This window comes from Triticum aestivum, chromosome 4B (genome assembly GCF_018294505.1).
Source record: "Triticum aestivum cultivar Chinese Spring chromosome 4B, IWGSC CS RefSeq v2.1, whole genome shotgun sequence".
Classification (NCBI taxonomy): domain Eukaryota; kingdom Viridiplantae; phylum Streptophyta; class Magnoliopsida; order Poales; family Poaceae; genus Triticum; species Triticum aestivum.
The window spans coordinates 649,070,478-649,089,203 of record NC_057804.1 but is presented as its reverse complement, the minus strand read 5'-3'; the positions used below and the strand labels follow the sequence as shown (position 1 = coordinate 649,089,203).

Here is an 18,726-nt window from a genome sequence, read left to right as displayed (position 1 = left end):
CCCCCCCCCCTCCAATACACACAAATTGTATCGATAAGATGAAACTATATTATTAGGTTTTGCCATTAATCATATTTTATTAATAAAGGGCATAAAAATTTCTATTTAAATATGCATATAATAAGTACTGGTCAAATATGTATATGGGAGATCATATCAACGTCATAGATAGGAATTACCGCCGAACTTACAGGCATACAACGCAAGAATTGATCTGAATCACTCAATCTGATGCTTTCACTTTCTGCATCCAGACACAATTTGCTTAGCGGACAAACAAATAATGCTCATGGTTCAGGCATGCTGCATTCAGACACAATTTATTCACCAGAGAAACAAATAAGCCAATGGTTCAGATGCTTTCACACAAACAAATTTTGCCTTTGTTGGTACGGTGTGGTGCATGGGAAGAATAGAAAGCACTTTTGGTGACACCTTACCATCATTTTGAGTCAAAACTGATTTCTCGGTGGATTGGAATATCAAGTCATTAGATCCAAGTCGTCGTTCCTGTGCTTGCTAGCCGGTACTAATATGCAGACCAAGCATATACTTGCATAATCTGAAAAACTAAAAGATACAAACTCTGTTACTGTGCAGTCAAGCTTTTCTGAATGTGACTATATACTAATATGCACAGACAAATAAGATTGACAAGATGAAACATATAGGCTCCCTTCCTTATTTTAACAGAGAGAGGGCACGGAGGGGAGTGGGGGAGTACCTGCGTATGGATGGGAGGCTAGACCTCAGCCAACTTTCATGGTCGTGAGGAGGAGCATGTGGACGACGGAGGCGGCGAGTAGGAGAACAGCGGCGGTGGTGAGTAGGAGAATAGCGGTGGTGACGGATCTGACGACTTCGCTTTGCCCTCGCCAACAGTTACCTCATCATCCTCGTCAACCTGGCATCGGCGGTCCTCCTCCGAGCACAGCCATGGCGCCGGTGATAAAGAGAGGAGCCATGAGGGGGAGGTACGGGGAGGGCGGCGGCGGCCGACATTGGAAGGAGAGGCGAGGAGAGGTGGCGGTGGAGAGAGAAACAAGGCGAAGTGGCGGAGATGCAGGCTCGGCTCCCGATTAGGAGTGGATCGAGCCGCCGCCAACCGCCAGGTCCCGCCCAACCTTGCCAGCGCGCACGCCGGCCGACGCACCTCCAGCTACTCTTTCCTCTCTCTTTCTCCCTCCGCTCCTTCCTTCTCTCTCTCCCTCTCATCTTCTCCAGCCACCTCTTGCAGCAGGACTAATCCATGGCGCTGCATCGTCCGCATCACGTGGTCTGGATCCGGAGGCAGGGAAGGAGGAGAGGAAGGGGAGGAGGAGGAGGCGCTGAAGGCGGAGGGGGCGAGGCGGCCGTGAGGGACGGGGAAGAGGAGAAGGCGGCGGCGGCGGCGGCGGCGACGGCATGGAGAACTGGAGAAGAGGAGGGAAGGAGGGAGAGAGAGGAGATATTTTCTCGGTCGCTGCCTTTCTCTCGCACGACGCAGCGGACGTGGTCCTTTCACCCGGACAGAAGCACGCGCCCACTGTGTCGCTGCGAGGCTGGCCCGCGCGCAAGCCTGGCCCATGTGTCGGCTGCTCCTAGTCCGATTACACGGCGTATAGAATAACGGGCATCTGGATCTTCACCAGCGCGACAAAAAGTACGCTGACAACCGCAAGCGAGACGAATCGTGCGTGCAGGATTGCTTTGACACGGGGAGGGCGCTCGAAGGGCGGGTTGCGTAGGAGGGTTTATATGTTCAATGTGGGAGCAATATCTCACTTATAGTGAGATGTACATGTTGAGAAATGTTGCATGGAAAACAAAAAAAAATCTACGCACGCGCAAGATCTATCAAGGAGATGCATAGCAATGAGAGGGGAGAGTGTGTCTACGTACCCTCGTAGATCATAAGCGGAAGCGTTTAGTAAGGCGGTTGATGTAGTCGAACTTCTTTGCCATCCAACCGATCGAGTACTGAACGTACGGCAGCTCCGCGTTCAGCACAGACAAGTTCAGCTCGGTGACGCCCTCGCCTTCTTGCTCGAGCAAGACGGCAAAGTAGTGGATGAGTTCCGGCAGCACGACGGTGTGGTGACGGTGATGGCGAAGTTATCTCCGAAGGGCTTCGCCTAAGCACTACGAAAATATGACCGAGGGTGTAAACGATGAAGAGGGCGCCGCACACGGCTAAGAAATTGTTACGGTTGTGCTAGGCGCCCCCCTCCCACATATATATAGGTTGGGGGAGGGAGGAGGAGCCAAGGAGGCGACCCAAGTAGGCCGAATCCTACTTAGGGTCGTCCCCTAGCCGCGCGACCCCCTTCCTTTTATAGGTGAGGGAGGAAGGTAGGAGGAGGTGCCCCCCCCCCCCTTCCTTTCTCCCATGAGGAGGGAAAGGCAGGAGGGGCCACCCCTCCCCTTTCCTTCCCCATAGGGCCGGACGGGCAGGGAAGGGGCGCACCAGCCTCCTTGTGGGCTGGTCTATCCCCCCCTTTTGGCCCATTAGGCCCATACACCTACTGGGGGTGTCCGGAACCCATTCCGGTGACCCGATGACTATCCGGTGCACTCTGAAACTCTTCCTGTGTACGAATACCATCGTCCTATATATTAGTCTTTACCTTTCGACCATTTCGAGACTCCTCGTCATGTTCATGATCTCATCCGGGACTCCAAACAACATTCAGTCACCAAATCCATATAACTCATATAACACTATATCGTCAACGAACGTTAAGCGTGCGAACCCTATGGGTTCGAGAACTATGTGGACATGACCGAGACACCTCTCCGATCAATACCAATAGCGAAACCTGGATGCCCATATAGGCTCCTACATATTCTATGAAGATCATTATTGGTCGAACCTTATGACGACATACGTAATTCCCTTTGTACATCGGTATGTTACTTGCCCAAGATTCGATCGTCGGTATCTTCATACCTAGTTCAATCTCATTACCGGCAAGTATCTTTACTCGTTTTGTAATACATCATCTCATAACTAACTAATTAGTCATTTGCTTACAAGGCTTATTATGATGTGTATTATCGAGAGGGCCCAGAGATACCTCTCTGATACTCGGAGCGACAAATCCTAATCTCGATCTATGCCAACTCAACAAACACCTTCGGAGATACCTGTGGAGCATATTTATGATCACCCAGTTATGTTGTGATGTTTGATAGCACACAAGGTATTCCTCCGGTATCTGGGTGTTGCATAATCTCATAGTCGAAGGAATATGTATTTGACATTAAGAAAGCAATAGTAATAAACCGAACGATCAATATGCAAAGCTAACAGATGGGTCTTGCCCATCACATCATTATCCTAATGATGTGATGCCATTATCAAATGACAACACATTTCTATGGTTAGGAAACCTTAATAATGCTTGATCAACGAGCTAGTCTAGTAGAGGCTTACTAGGTACACAATATTTTTTTATTCACACATGTATTTAAGTTTCTGATCAATACAGTTCTAGCATGAATAATAAACCTTTATCATGAATAAGGAAATATAAAATAACAACTTTATTATTGCTTCTAGGGAGTATTTCCTTCAGTCTCCCACTTGCACTAGTGTCAATAATCTAGATTACATTGTAATGAATCTAACACCCATGGAGTCTTGGTGTTGATCATGTTTTGCTCGTGGAAGAGGCTTAGTCAACGGGTCTGCCACATTCAGATCCGTATGTATTTTGCAAATCTCTATGTTTCCATCCTTGACCTTTTCATGAATGGAGTTGAAGCGTCTTTTGATGTGTTTGGTTCTCTTGTGAAACCTGTATTCCTTCACCAAGGCAATTGCTCCAGTGTTGTCACAAAAGATTTTCATTGGACCCGATGTACTGGGTACTACACCTAGAACGGATATGAACTCCTTCATACAGACTCCTTCATGAGCTACTTCCAAAGCAGTTATGTACTCCGCTTCACACGTAGATCCCGCCACGACACTCTGCTTGGAACTGCACCAACTAACAGCTCCATCATTCAATATAAATATGTATCATGTTTGTGACTTAGAGCCATCCGGATCAGTTTCGAAGCTAGCATCGACGTAAACATTTACGACAAGCTCTCCGTCCCCTCCATAAATGAGAAACATATCCTTGCTCATTTTCATGTACTTTAGGATATTCTTGACCGCTGTCTAGTGATACACTCCTGGATTACTCTCGTACCTCCCTGCTAAGCTTATGGCAAGGCACACATCAGGTCTGGTACACAGCATAGCATACATGATAGAACCTATGGCTGAGGCATAGGGAATGACTTTCATTTTCTCTCTATCTTCTGAAGTGGTCGGGCTTTGAGTCTAACTCAATTTCACACCTTGTATCACAGGCAAGAACCCTTTCTTTGACTGATCCATTTTGAGCTTCTTCAAAACTTTATCAAGGGATGTGCTTTGTGAAAGTCCTATTAAGTGTCTTGATCTATCCCTATAGATCTGGATGCCCAATATATAAGCAGCTTCACCGAGGTCTTTCATTGAAAAGTTCTTATTCAAGTATCCTTTTATGCTATCCAGAAATTCTATATCATTTCCAACCAATAATATGTCATCCACATACAATATCAGAAATGCTAAAGAGCTCACACTCACTTTCTTGTAAATACAGGCTTCACCGTGATACGTCTGTTTTGCATCATGCTTTTATATAAATATTTATTGCATTATGGGCTGTTACTACACATTATGCCACAATACTTATGCCTTTTCTCTCTTATTCTATAAGGTTTACACAAAGAGGGAGAATGCCGGCAGCTGGAACTCTGGGCTGGAAAAGGAGCAAATATTAGAGACCTATTTTGCACAACTCCAAAAGTCCTAAAACTCCATGAAAGTCAATTTTGGAATATATTAAAAATATTGGGCGAAGAAAGCACCAGAGGGGGGCCACCCACCAGCCACGAGGGTGGAGGGCGCGCCCTACCCCCCTGGGCGCGCCCCTGCCTCGTGGGCCACCTGGCAGACCCCCGATGCCCATCTTATGCTATATGGTGTCTTTTTCCCTGGAAAAAGTCATAAGGAAGCTTTCGGGGCGAAGCGCCGCCGTCTCGAGGCAAAACCTTGGCGGAACCAATCTAGGGCTCCGACAGAGCTGTTCTACCGGGGAAACATCCCTACGGGAGGGGGAAACCGTCGCCATCGTCATCACCATCGATCCTCTCATTGAGAGGGGGTCAATCTCCATCAACATCTTCACCAGCACCATCTCCTCTCAAACCCTAGCTCATCTCTTGTATCCAATCTTTGTCCCAAAACCTCAGATTGGTACCTGTGGGTTGCTAGTATTGGTGATTACTCCCTGTAGTTGATGCTAGTTGGTTTATTTGGTGGAAGATCATATGTTCAGATCCTTTATGCATATTAATACCCGTGGGAGATCATATTTATACCTGTGGGTTGCTAGTATTGTTGATTACTCCTTGTAGTTGATGCTAGTTGGTTTATTTGGTGGAAGATCATATGTTCATTTCCTTCTGCTCCTTGTTGGGTTTGACACTCTTACTTATCTAAAGGACTACGATGGATTCCCTATACTTGTAGGTCATCAAGACTCTTTTCTGGTGCCGTTGTCGGGGAGTGAAGCACCTTTGGTAGGTGGAATTTGGTAAGGAAACATTTATATAGTGTGCTAAAATTTACTGTCACTTATTATTATGGAAAATAATCCTTTGAGGGGCTTGTTCGGGGTATCTTCACCCCGACCAGAAGAACAAAGAGTTGCTCCTCAACCTACTGAACCTACTGAAAATATTTACTTTGAAATTCCTTCGGGTATGATACAGAAACTGCTAACTAATCCCTATACAGGAGATGGAACATTACATCCTGATATGCACCTAATCTATGTGGATGAAGTTTGTGGATTATTTAAGATTGCAGATATGCCCGAAGATGTTATCAAGAATAAGTTCTTCCCTTTATCTTTGAAGGGAAAGGCATTGACATGGTTTAGGCTATGTGATGATATTGGATCATGGAACTACAACCGATTGAAATTGGAATTTCATCAGAAGTTTTATCCTATGCATCTGGTTCATCATGATCGTAATTATATATATAATTTTTGGCCTCGCGAAGGAGAAAGTACCGCTCAAGCTTGGGGGAGGCTTAAGTCGATGTTATATTCATGCCCCAATCATGAGCTCTCAAGAGAAATTATTATTCAAAAAATTTATGCTCGGCTTTCTCTCAACAATCGCTCCATGCTCGATACTTCTTGTACTGGTTCTTTTATGATGAAGACTATTGAATTCAGATGGGATTTATTGGAAAGCATTAAACGCAACTCTGGAGATCGGGAACTCGAGAAGGTAAGGAGTTAGGTATAACACCTAAGTTTGATTGTGTTAAATCTTTCATGGATACCAATGCTATTTGTGAATTTAGCACTAAATATGGACTTGACTCTGAGATAGTAGCTTCTTTCTATGAATCATTTTCTACTCATGTTGATCTCCCTAAGGAGAAGTGGTTTAAATATCATCCTCCCATTGAAGTAAAAGTAGTAGAACCTATTAAAGTTGAAGAAAAGACTATTACTTATAATGTTGATCCTATTGTTCCTACTGCTTATATTGAGAAACCACCTTTCCCTGTTAGAATAAAGGATCATGCTAAAGCTTCAACTCTGGTTCGTAAGAGTAATGCTAGAACACCTACACCCCCTGAGCAAATTAAAGTTGAACCTAGTATTGCTATGGCTAAATATCTCTTGGTCGATAATATTGATGGGCATGTTATTTACTTCTGTGATGAAGCTGCTAGAATTTCTAGACCCAATACTAAAAATAAACATAGACCTGTTCTTGGCATGCATGTTGTCTCTGTTAAAATAGGAGATCATTGTTATCATGGCTTATGTGATATGGGTGCTAGTGCGAGTGCAATACCTCATTCCTTATATAAAGAAATGATGCATGATATTGCACCTACTGAGATAGAAGATATTGATGTTACAATTAAGCTTGCCAATAGAGGTACTATTTCACCAATTGGGATTGTTAGAGATGTTGAAGTCTTGTGTGGGAAAATTAAATATCCTACTAATTTTCTTTTTCTTGGTTCCCCACAAGATGACTTTTGTCCTATTATATTTGGTAGACCCTTCTTGAATACTGTTAATGCTAAGATAGACTGCGAAAAAGATATTGTTACTGTTGGTTTAGGGGATATGTCTCATGATTTTAGTTTTGCTAAATTCCATAGACAACCCCATGATAAAGAATTGCCTAGTAAAGATGAAATTATCGGTCTTGCTTCTATTGTCGTGCCTCCTAATGATCCTTTAGAACAATATTTGCTAGACCATGAAAATAATATTTTATGAATGAAAGAAGGGAATTAGATGAAGTATTCTTTAAAAAGGGACCTATTTTGAAACACAACTTGCATGTTGAAATCCTAGAGGATCCTCCTCCACCCAGGGTGATCCCATGTTCGAGCTTAAACAATTACCTGATACTCTTAAATATGTTTATCTTGATGGAAAGAAGATATATCCTGACTCTGTTTTCTTGGACGATACTTCTTTTGGTCGGTAAAAATTCATTATATAATCTCCCAAAGCTTTTTACCACCATACCACGACGAATCCTATGTTTTTGTTTGATCTGTTTTCTACCAGAGTTTCTCAAGGTCAGGCATCATGTCGTCCCCCTCCTCCAACAACGTGGCCGACGATGCTTGGCAATGAAGATAGAGACGAAGCGAGAAGAAATCGGGGAAATCAAGGAAGGTGACAAGATCAAGGAAGCCAAAGAGGAGCAAGTCACGGCAGCAGAAGAAGAAGGCTTCTTTCAACCTTACTACAATCATCTCACCTCTACTGAAATTGAAGCTTTCAAGATGATTGAGCTAGATCGCATACAAAACATGTATCTCACACGTGAAAACATTTTGTTGCAAGAGCATTTCACCGCACTCAAGGGCATTGTCGGTGTCAAAACCGGCGGATCTCGGGTAGGGGGTCCCGAACTGTGCGTCTAGGCGGATGGTAACAAGAGACAAGGGACACGATGTTTTACCCAGGTTCGGGCCCTCTTGATGGAGGTAAAACCCTACGCCCTGCTTGATTAATATTGATGATGTGTGTTACAAGAGTAGATCTACCACGAGATCAAGGAGGGTAAACCCTAGAAGCTAGCCTATGGTATGATTGTTGTTCGTCCTATGGACTAAAGCCATCCGGTTTATATAGACACCGGAGAGGGCTAGGGTTACACAGAGGCGGTTACAATGGTAGGAGATCTACATATCCGTATCACCAAGCTTGCCTTCCACGCCAAGGAAAGTCCCACCCGGACACGGGACGAAGTCTTCAATCTTGTATCTTCATAGTCTTGGAGTCCGGCCGATGATGATAGTTCGGCTATCCGGATACCCCCTAGTCCAGGACTCCCTCCGTAGCCCTTGAACCAGGCTTCAAGGACGACGAGTCCGGCGCGCATATTGTCTTTGGCATTGCAAGGCGGGTTCCTCCTCCGAATAATTTATAGAATATTGTGAACACCAGGATAGTGTCCGGCTCTGCAAAATAAATTCCACGTACCACCGTAGAGAGAATAATATCTACACAAGTTCAATCTCCTAACGTATTTGGTGGTGTGACGTCACTCCACTACCAAGCCTTTACTCAAATTGTTTTTATTGTACCACCTCGGTGCGTTTAGCGAAGCGGTTTCCTTGGCACGTCTTGTCGAAGCAGAGATCGTGTTCCCCTTATTCCGGGATTCCCATCAATACGGACGTGGGTAACCCAACCGCGCCATTGATTGCGGCACTTGGGAGATAAGCGAGTTTTATCAGGCCGGTGGGGACACATGTTTTTGTCCGCCCATATAAGGGGATAAAGATCCAACCCTTTTACCTGCACCTTCTTCCTCCTTGGCTTATCCATCTCCGCGAACTCGAGCTCCAGCGCCCAAGTCCGCACATCTCACCTCAACCTTCTCCAACTATGTCCGGAGCGGGAGGCAAGTGGATGGCCTCCTCCGTCACCGAGGGGCACATTCAGAAGCAGCGCAGCGCCAGATATTTGTCCAGCAACATCGTGCATCGGCTCCCCGACGAGGGAGAGCTCATCCCCACCCCCAGGCCCCATGAGAGGGTAGTATTTCTTCCCCATTTCCTCCGCAGACTGGGCTTCCCACTCCATCCCTTTGTCCGGGGGCTCATGTTCTACTACGGCCTGGATTTCCATGATCTGGCCCCGAATTTCATCCTCAATATCTCGGCGTTTATCGTCATGTGTGAGGCCTTCCTCTACATACAGCCCCACTTCGGCTTGTGGCTCAAGACCTTCAGTGTCAAGCCGAAGGTTGTGAAGGGCAGCCAAGCGGAGTGCGGAGGCGCCATGGTGGGCAGGATGTCCAATGTTACTTGGCTTGAGGGCACTTTCGTGGAAACCATTAAGGGGTGGCAATCGGGGTGGTTCTACATCACCGAGCCGCGTGACCCTGAATGGGCAGTGGCCCCCGAATTCAGATCTGGTATCCCCACACGGCTCACCTCCTGGAAAGAGAGCGACCGGATTTGGGGTGATTCGGAGGAGCTGACCGGACTCCAAGCCTGCATCAAAAAGCTAGTGGACAAGAAGCTCAAGCTGGTCAACGTAGTCCAGGTCATGCTCATCCGCCGGATTCTCCCGTGCCAACGACGGGGCTTCAACATGTGGGAGTTCGATCCGGCGCAGCACCAGACTTTGAGCGGGCTCTTCGACACTACGTACGAAGATGTCTGGAAGGTGTTGTTCAAGGGCGCCGAGGCTCCCGCATCCGCTACCGAAGATTGCGGATTCAGCTCGCAGCATCCGGCTGACGAGGTAAGTGATTTTGTCCTTTACGGGACGCTTGTTTTCCATAGTTTGACTCTATGCGGGATCTAAACTCCCCTTCCTTTGACAGGACTGGCTGAAGAAGGCTGAACAGACTATCTGTCCGGCCCCCTTGCCAGAGGACCCAGGGGACGCCCGCTTGACGGGGCTGCTGGCTCTGGCACCCCATGTGGTGCCGGATAAGAAGGCCAAGAAGAAGGCCACGGGGACTTGGAAGAGTTCCCGTTTTCAGGTGTTATCGGATGATGACTCCGAGGTCGACTCCTCCCACAAAGGCGAGGAGGAGAAGAAGAAAGCCTCTTCCCCAGCGGGGGGAGGGAAGAAAAGGAAGGCCTCCCCAATGAAGGAGGCTGAAGGGTCCAAGAAGGGACAAACTCTTTCCCCGGACTGCTCCACCAATGCCAGCGACGACGAAGAGGATTGTCCTCCAAGGGCCAAGCCCCTGGCGAGATCGTAAGTATCCGGACTCCCGAATAACTTCATGGTTTTTCTTTTCGCCACATAGTGTCTTTCCAATGCCGCATACAACCCTGCAGTCCGCCCAAGGATGATCTTCCCGCTTCGTCGAGCGGGTCCTTAGGTGCGTCGGATATGGATTCTCTTCCGACCGCCTCCATCCCCCGTGATGCGGATGAAGCCGAGGTGGGATCCCGGGAAGGGACCCACCAGGAGGAGGAGGCCCCGGAGGTGTCGCAGGACAACCTCCCAGACTTTGCACCGGACTCGGCCCCGGAACCCATAGTGGCTCCGGAGTCCGGCGGGCGGCCCCTTCGTAAGAAGGGTAAGACCGTGACGCCGGCAGCCTCCGTCCAACCGGAGGCGCCGGATAGCTTGCTGGAGGCGCTCAATGGCGCCTCCATCGAAGAGGAACACCGCACTGTTATGAGTGCGGTGATTCAGAAGGTTCAGCTCGCCAAGAGCGGGCTGACCGAAGCCTGCAACAGCCTTCTAACAGGCTTTGAGGTAAGAATTTTGATATATGTAAAATAGTACCGCATAGACAGTAGCCCCTGATGCTCGGTTCGGTGTTCATAAAGAAAAGTCGGACTGAGGATCTAAAAATATATACGCAGGAGTCATAAAAAATATGTCAATATGGGATTGCAGGCTGCGCTGCTGACCTCTGCCGCATTGACTGCGGAGGTCAATACTTTGAAGCAAAGCCTCGAGCGGTCCGAGAACGAGCTCGGCCATGCCAAGAAGCAGCTCGAGGACAAGGAAGGTGAGTAACACCTTATTAAAATTGTACCTTACAGAAAAGGATTTTGGTTGCAAGAAGAATGACAAGGATAACGTGGGTATTTCAGGGGCCACTAACGAGGCGGCTACCCTGAAGGAGGCGGTGGCCGCGGCCGAACGTAATGTGGCCGCGGAGTGCACCGAGCGAGAGAAGCAGGAGGTGCAGGTGGCGGAGGTACAGCAAGAGCTCCAGGATCTCGTGAAAAAACATGAGAGCCTGGAGCGTGACTCGAAGACTCGAGAGTCTGAGCTTGCAACGACTCTTGAGAGTGCCAAAGACGCTAAGGCCGAAGCCTACAAGGCGCTCCAAGAAATTGAGGCATTGAAGAAAATAGCAGCGGGTAAGGCATTTTTCATGCAAAGTAAGCATGTGAGTGTTAATTACCTGTTGCTTACCCGAATTCGAAGCTCTCCAGGAGCGTTCGCAGATCTTCCTTGCAGCGTGTCCGATGCTGCCGCGTTCTACCGGGCCGAGGAGGGGAGCTCGGCGGAGAAGGTCTTCTGGTCTCAGTATGCTGAGGCCGGACATCCGGTGCCCCTTAGCGACCAGCTGAAGCAGCTGGTCGAGCTCCACAAGGCGGCCGAACAGGCCATGAAGGGCCTCATTGTTCGGCTGTGGCCGAAGGAGGCCATGCCTGGGAGCTACTTCGGCCTGGTGCGGCGGCTGGTGGATGCGTGTCCATGGGTTGAAGTCATCAAGCACTCCGCCTGTATTGAAGGTGCCCGTCGGGCCCTTGCCCGTGCAAAGGTGCACTGGGGCAAGATGGATGCTCAGAAGCTTGTGACGGACGCGCCACCGCAGGGCAAGGAATATCGTACTCCCAAGATGTATTATAAGACTGTGCTAAAGGGTGCCCGCACTATTGCGGGTGAGTGCTCCAAAGATGTAATATTTGAGTAGACTCACATTTTGTTATCCTGTGCGCTGAAAACTTAGTTCATATGCGCTAAGCAACGCTTGTTAATTTAAAATATTACCTTCTGTGCGGCTGTTTATCAAATCTGAGAGATGGCAAGTCATCGGCTTCAGCCCCCATGCCACGAGTGCTGGGGTGTTCGGGATAAACTTGAGCACTCTTGTTCCCATTTTTGGGTCCATCGAGGGAGGCGCTCAACACAACGAACAAGGCAACCGGACTTATAATGCTTGAACACTCTCACTTAGCCATATAATTCTATAATTTTAAATTTCGGCGAAGCCCCTAGTCTTCAGAAGGCCAAATTTGGGGCGCTATCCATGCTTGGGCCGGACAAAGCCGGTTCCTCGCTCTAAGCGGCATAAGTCTTTAGGGACTCACAAAAAACCTCTCGAACAGCGACCGGCTCTCACCTCATTATGACGGTCAGTTTTAGCTTTCTCCACTGAGGCGCTCGCCCTGCTCAACTGGGGCGCAATCGCAGTGGTTCTCCTAGTGCTACCTTAGCCGACAACGGAACGTAAGGTACCAAAACATGGGAGCCGGGCAAACCCAACTATTGACCCAAGACATGATTCGGAGCCGATGCATATAATGCTATAAGTTTGGGGTGCCGCACTTGTGAAAGTGTTCGGACTAATCACACCATGACGCGGGAAACATAAGCCCCTGGTGTATTTAGCCATACCAAAATGTACGAATGCAACATGTCATAAATGAACATATGTATAAGAAAGAAATGCAATTGGAAGCAAAAAGGTGCTGCATTACTTATTCAAGAAAAATTGTTGTAAATGCAGAACGATACAAATGGTGCGATAAGCAAGGGGTGGGACTATTAAACATGTCCCCCTCCAGGGGTAGGCTGCGGAATGGTGCATAAAACAGATTTAATGCTCGTAATGGAGACCACATGGATATTCGTTGTAGCCTTTCTCCTTCCCTGGTTGTTGCATCGTGAGTTCGGCAGGTCTGCTGCCGGACAGGGCCTCTGACGAACGGAGTCCTGTGGGTAAAAATAAAAAGGGAAAAGAAAAAAAGAACGACACACTTGAGAGCCCCTGGTGTGGTTGAGCCGCATTCTGGGCCTATCGTGGTCGTGCCCCTCTCCCCATGCCCATGATATCTTCAGAGCGTAATGGTGTACGCGAAGGACCTGTCTTGACGTTTTGCAGGGGCTGGGGTTGGGGCCGCACTACTACGCGTGCTCGGAACGTGCCAGGTGGTCTTGTTGTAGGTTACTCCGGGCGCGTTTAGCCGTGTCCGATCGCTTAACGGCCAGACTCGAGAATTGCCTTAAGAGGCTGCACTGTACTTCTGCCGCGAGAGCCGCTATGTGTTCCTTCGTTCGGAGAGAGCGTTCTGTGTTTCCGTTGACCGTGATGACTCCTCGAGGGCCTGGCATCTTGAGCTTGAGGTATGCGTAGTGCGGCACCGCGTTGAACTTTGCGAACGCGGTACGTCCGAGCAGAGCATGGTAGCCGCTGCGGAACGGAACTATGTCGAAGATTAACTCCTCGCTTCGGAAGTTATCCGGGGATCCGAAGACCACTTCCAGTGTAACTGAGCCTGTACAATTGGCTTCTACACCTGGTATGACGCCTTTAAAGGTCGTCTTGGTAGGTTTAATCCTTGAGGGGTCTATGCCCATTTTGCGCACTGTATCCTGATAAAGCAGGTTCAAGCTGCTGCTGCCGTCCATCAGGACTCTGGTGAGGTGAAATCCATCGACGATTGGGTCTAAAACCAATGCGGCGAATCCGCCGTGGCGGATGCTGGTGGGGTGGTCCCTTCGGTCAAAAGTGATCGGGCAGGAGGACCATGGATTGAACTTCGGGGCAACTGGCTCCATCGTGTATACATCCCTGAGTGCACGCTTCCGCTCTCTTTTGGGTATGTGCGTTGCGTATATCATGTTCACCGTCCGCACCTGTGGGGGGAAACCCTTCTGTCCTCTATTGTTCGGCAGTCGGGTCTCTTCCTCGTCATCGCTACGCAGCCCCTTGTCATTGTTTTCGGCAATTAACTTGTCTGCCTGCTTGAATACCCAACAATCCCTGTTGGTGTGGTTAGCTGGCTTTTCAGGGGTGCCGTGTATCTGGCATGAGCGGTCGAGTATTCGGTCCAAATTGGACGGACCCGGAGTAGTTCTTTTGAATGGCCTTTACCGTTGACCGGGTTTAGAGCCTCTGAATCCGGCATTTACTGCCGTATCTTCACTATTATCGCCGTTAATGCGGCGTTTGTTTTTGTTGCGACGCGACCTGCCATTACGGTCCTTGATATCCGGACTGCCAGAATTTTTGCTGAGGTTGTTGCTGCATGCTAGCCAGCTGTCCTCACCCGCGCAGAAGCGGGTCATGAGTGATGTGAGGGCTGCCATGGATTTCGGCTTTTCCTGTCCCAGGTGTCGGGCAAGCCACTCGTCGCGGATGTTATGTTTGAAGGTCGCGAGGGCCTCCGCATCCGGACAGTCGACGATTTGGTTTTTCTTGGTTAAGAACCGTGTCCAGAATTGTCTGGACGATTCGTCTGGCTGCTGAATTATATGGCTTAGGTCATCAGCATCTGGCGGTCGCACATACGTGCCTTGGAAGTTATCGAGGAATGCGGCTTCCAGGTCTTCCCAACTCCCGATTGACTCTGTTGGCAAGCTGATAATCCAATGCCGGGCTGGTCCTTTAAGTTTGAGTGGGAGATATTTGATGGCGTGAAGATCGTCACTGCGGGCCATGTGGATGTGGAGGAGATAGTCTTCGATCCAAACTGCGGGGTCTGTTGTTCCATCGTAAGATTCAATAATCACGGGTTTAAACCCTTCGGGGATTTGATGATCCATTACTTCATCTGTGAAGCATAGTGGGTGTGCGGCACCTCTGTACTGGGCGATATCACGACGGAGCTCAAAAGAGCTTTGTCTATTTTGTTCGGCCCAGCCGGACTTACTGTGTCCAGCGCGACGGTTGTCATCACGTATCATGGGGCGCCCACGCGATCCATAGATCGATCTTGATTGTCTTGCCTTATCCTCCAATATATCTCGCAAGTCCGGAGCGTTCCCCTGTGGCCTTGTGCTTTTCGAGCGATGTCGGGGTACGGTTCTAGTGAAGGGCCTAGAGGCCTCTCTGTCGCGACCACGGGGTGGTCGGTCAGCCGTATTGTCTGCTGGTGATGCAGGTTCATATGCCTCCTCCTCTAATTGGGGGAGCAGCTTGCGTTTAGGGTAGCTTTTGGAGGGGCGTTCGAGCTCATGCTCTTCGGCCGCGAGGACTTCAGTCCATCTGTCGGTTAGCAGATCTTGATCAGCTCTAAGCTGTTGCTGCTTTTTCTTGAGGCTGTTTGCCGTGGCCATAAGCCTGCGTTTGAAACGCTCTTGTTCGACGGGATCCTCAGGCACGACGAATTCGTCGTCGTCGAGGCTTGCCTCGTCTCCGGAGGGAGGCATATAATCCTCTACCTCTTATTCTGCCGCTCTCTCATGAGGGTCGGCGTCTCCGTCCTCCTGTGCTGAATCTTGCTGGAGTGGGTTGTCTTCGGCACTGTCTGGGGTGTTATTATCTCCGGTGCCGGAATCTTCATTCTTGCTATGGCGGGATTTAGAGCGGCGCCGCTGACGCCGGCGCTTGGGCTGTTTCTTGGAGGGGTCATCCTCCGCTGTTCCTTCGCCATTCCCATCCTTTGGGATATCCACCATGTATATGTCATATGATGAGGTGGCTTTCCAGTGCCTGGTAGGCACTGGTTCTTGGTCGTCTCCGGCATCGTCGTCCATACCGTCGATGTCGTCGGAGTCGTAGTCTAGCACGTCGGTTAGATCGTCGACAGTGGCTACTAGGTGGGTGGTGGGTGGGTTTTGAATTTCTTCGTCGTCCGCATCCCAACCGTCCTGACCGCAGTCCGGCCAGGGCTCTCTTGATAACGAGAGATACTTTAGCGAACTCAAGATGTCGCCGAAAGGTGAGTGCTGAAAGATGTCCGCGGCGGTGAACTCCATGATCGGCGCCCAACCGGATCCGATTGGAGGGGCGCGGGAGGTTCGGAGTCCGGCACCTCGGAGTCACGAGCTTCATGAGGGACAAGGTCAGTGTTCGGCTCTATCGCCGTAGAGGTTGCAGCCCCCGAGGCGGTGTCTAGCCATCCGTCCTCGATCTGAGCAGTCGGCTCTGAATTGAAGATTGGAGCGGACTCGAGTGCGGCCTCCAGGGTACTGTCCGGCTGCAGAGCTAAATCATGCCCGTTGTGACAGTGCGGTGCGCTTGGCTGTGGCTCGAATCCATCAAAGATCAAGTCCCCGCGGATGTCAGCCGTGAAGTTCAAACTTCCAAACCTGACCTGACGGCCAGGGGCGTAGCTTTCGATCTGCTCCAGATGGCCAAGCGAATTGGCCCGCAATGCAAAGCCGCCAAATACGAAGATCTGTTTGGGGAGGAAGGTCTCACCCTGGACTGCGTCGTTGATGATGATCAAAGAAGCCATCGAGCCTATCGGCAACGACACAGAGAAACTCTCAATGAAAGCACCAATGTCGGTGTCAAAACCGGCGGATCTCGGGTAGGGGGTCCCGAACTGTGCGTCTAGGCGGATGGTAACAAGAGACAAGGGACACGATGTTTTACCCAGGTTCGGGCCCTCTTGATGGAGGTAAAACCCTACGTCCTGCTTGATTAATATTGATGATGTGTGTTACAAGAGTAGATCTACCACGAGATCAAGGAGGCTAAACCCTAGAAGCTAGCCTATGGTATGATTGTTGTTCGTCCTACGGACTAATGCCATCCGATTTATATAGACACCGGAGAGGGCTAGGGTTACACAGAGTCGGTTCCAATGGTAGGAGATCTACATATCCGTATCGCCAAGCTTGCCTTCCACGCCAAGGAAAGTCCCATCCGGACACGGGATGAAGTCTTCAATCTTGTATCTTCATAGTCTTGGAGTCCGGTCGATGATGATAGTTCGGCTATCCGGACACCCCCTAGTCCAGGACTCCCTCAGGCATTATCTGCAAGTTGGAGGATCTCCTACGCTCGATGTGCGACACCCCGTAATCAACAACTCCATCATCATCACCTCCGTAGAAAGAGACATAAACACATGGGTATGGACACTCCCCTTGGCAACTGCTAAGCTTGGGGGAGGTGCCCCGGTATCGTATCTGAAAGGATTGAGAAGAGGTGTCTAGAAGGGGGGTGATTAGACACTCAACAAACAAAGTCGGCAGTTTTTAAGTTTTTCAAGTTGAGGTAATAGATTAGCACAATTTCAAGAAAACACAATACTATTCAAGCAAGCATGCAATGAGTATATGAGCATCGGAAAGCAAAGCATGCAACTTGCAATAAAGTAAAGGGATGGGATTGGAGTATGCAAACGCAATTGGAGACACGGATGTTTTTGGCGTGGTTCCGATAGGTGGTGCTATCGTACATCCACGTTGATGGAGACTTCAACCTACGAAGGGTAACGGCTGCACGAGTCCACGAAGGGCTCCACCCACGAATGGTCCATGAAGTAGCAACCTAGTCTATCCCACCATGGCCATCGCCCACGAAGGACTTGCCTCACTAGGGTAGATCTTCACGAAGTAAGCGATCTCCTTGCCCTTAGAAACTCCTTGGTTCAACTCCACAATCTTGTCGGAGGCTCCCAAGTGACACCTAACCAATCTAGGAGACACCACTCTCCAAAACGTAATAGATGGTGTGTTGATGATGAAATCCTTGTTCTTGTGCTTCAAATGATAGTCTCCCCAACACTCAACTCTCTCTCATAGGATTGGATTTGGTGGAAATATGATTTGAGTGGAAAGCAACTTGGGGAAGGCTACAGATCAAGATTCATATGGTAGGAATGGAATGTCTTGGTCTCAACACATGAGTAGGTGGCTCTCTCTCAGAAAATGAGTAGTGGAACTGTAGGCATGTTCTGATGGCTTCCCTCACGAATGAGGAGAGGGTGGAGGGGTATATATAGCCTCCACGCAAAATCTAACCGTTACACACAATATACCAAACTCGATGGGACCGAATTATAAAACTCGGTCGGACCGATTCAGCACATAATGTGACCGTTAGGAATTTTGGTGGGACCGATATGATAAACTCGGTGGGACCGATGTGCAAGGGTTAGGGTAAAACCTCATCTCGGTCGACCGATTACACAACTCGATGGGACCGATTTGGTAATAAGCAAAACAGAGAGTTGGTCAGGCAAACTCGGTGTGACCGATTACATATTCTCGGTGAGACCGAAAGTATTGCAATAGGCAATAGAGAGTTTACAAGCCCATCTCGGTGAGGCCGAGATCCCATCGGTGAGACCGAATTGATTAGGGTTTCTGGCAGTGGCTATGTCAAGTGAATTCGGTGGCGCCGGATGGATCAAATCAGTGGGGCCGAGTTTGACTTTTGGTTTGGGATATATATGGATGTGAGAAAGTGGGTGATGGTTTTGGAGCATATCACTAAGCATTTTGAGCAAGCAAGCCATCAAGCAACACCTCATCCCCTTTTAATAGTATTGGATTTCCTATAGACTCATTGTGATCTTGGATCACTGAAATGGAAAATGTAGAGTCCTGAGCTTTGAGCTTGAGCCAATCCTTTGTCCTTAGCATCTTGAAGGGGTTCCACATCCTCTTGTCCATGCCGCTCCACTGCTGGACTTATCTAAAACATACTAGATAAAAGTATTAGTCCAACAAGAGATATGTTGACATTAATTAA

General features: G+C 48.9%; 1 protein-coding gene across 1 annotated transcript in view; it reads right to left on the bottom strand.

Annotated features, from left to right (window-relative positions):
- LOC123093850 (uncharacterized) overlaps window positions 1-1,592 on the bottom strand; it is a gene marked incomplete in the record, with an annotated part of 7,918 nt that extends 6,326 nt beyond the window's left edge. Inside the window, 2 exon segments of the mRNA XM_044515904.1 lie at window positions 496-570; window positions 725-1,592.
- Window positions 1,593-18,726: the final 17,134 nt, after the last annotated feature.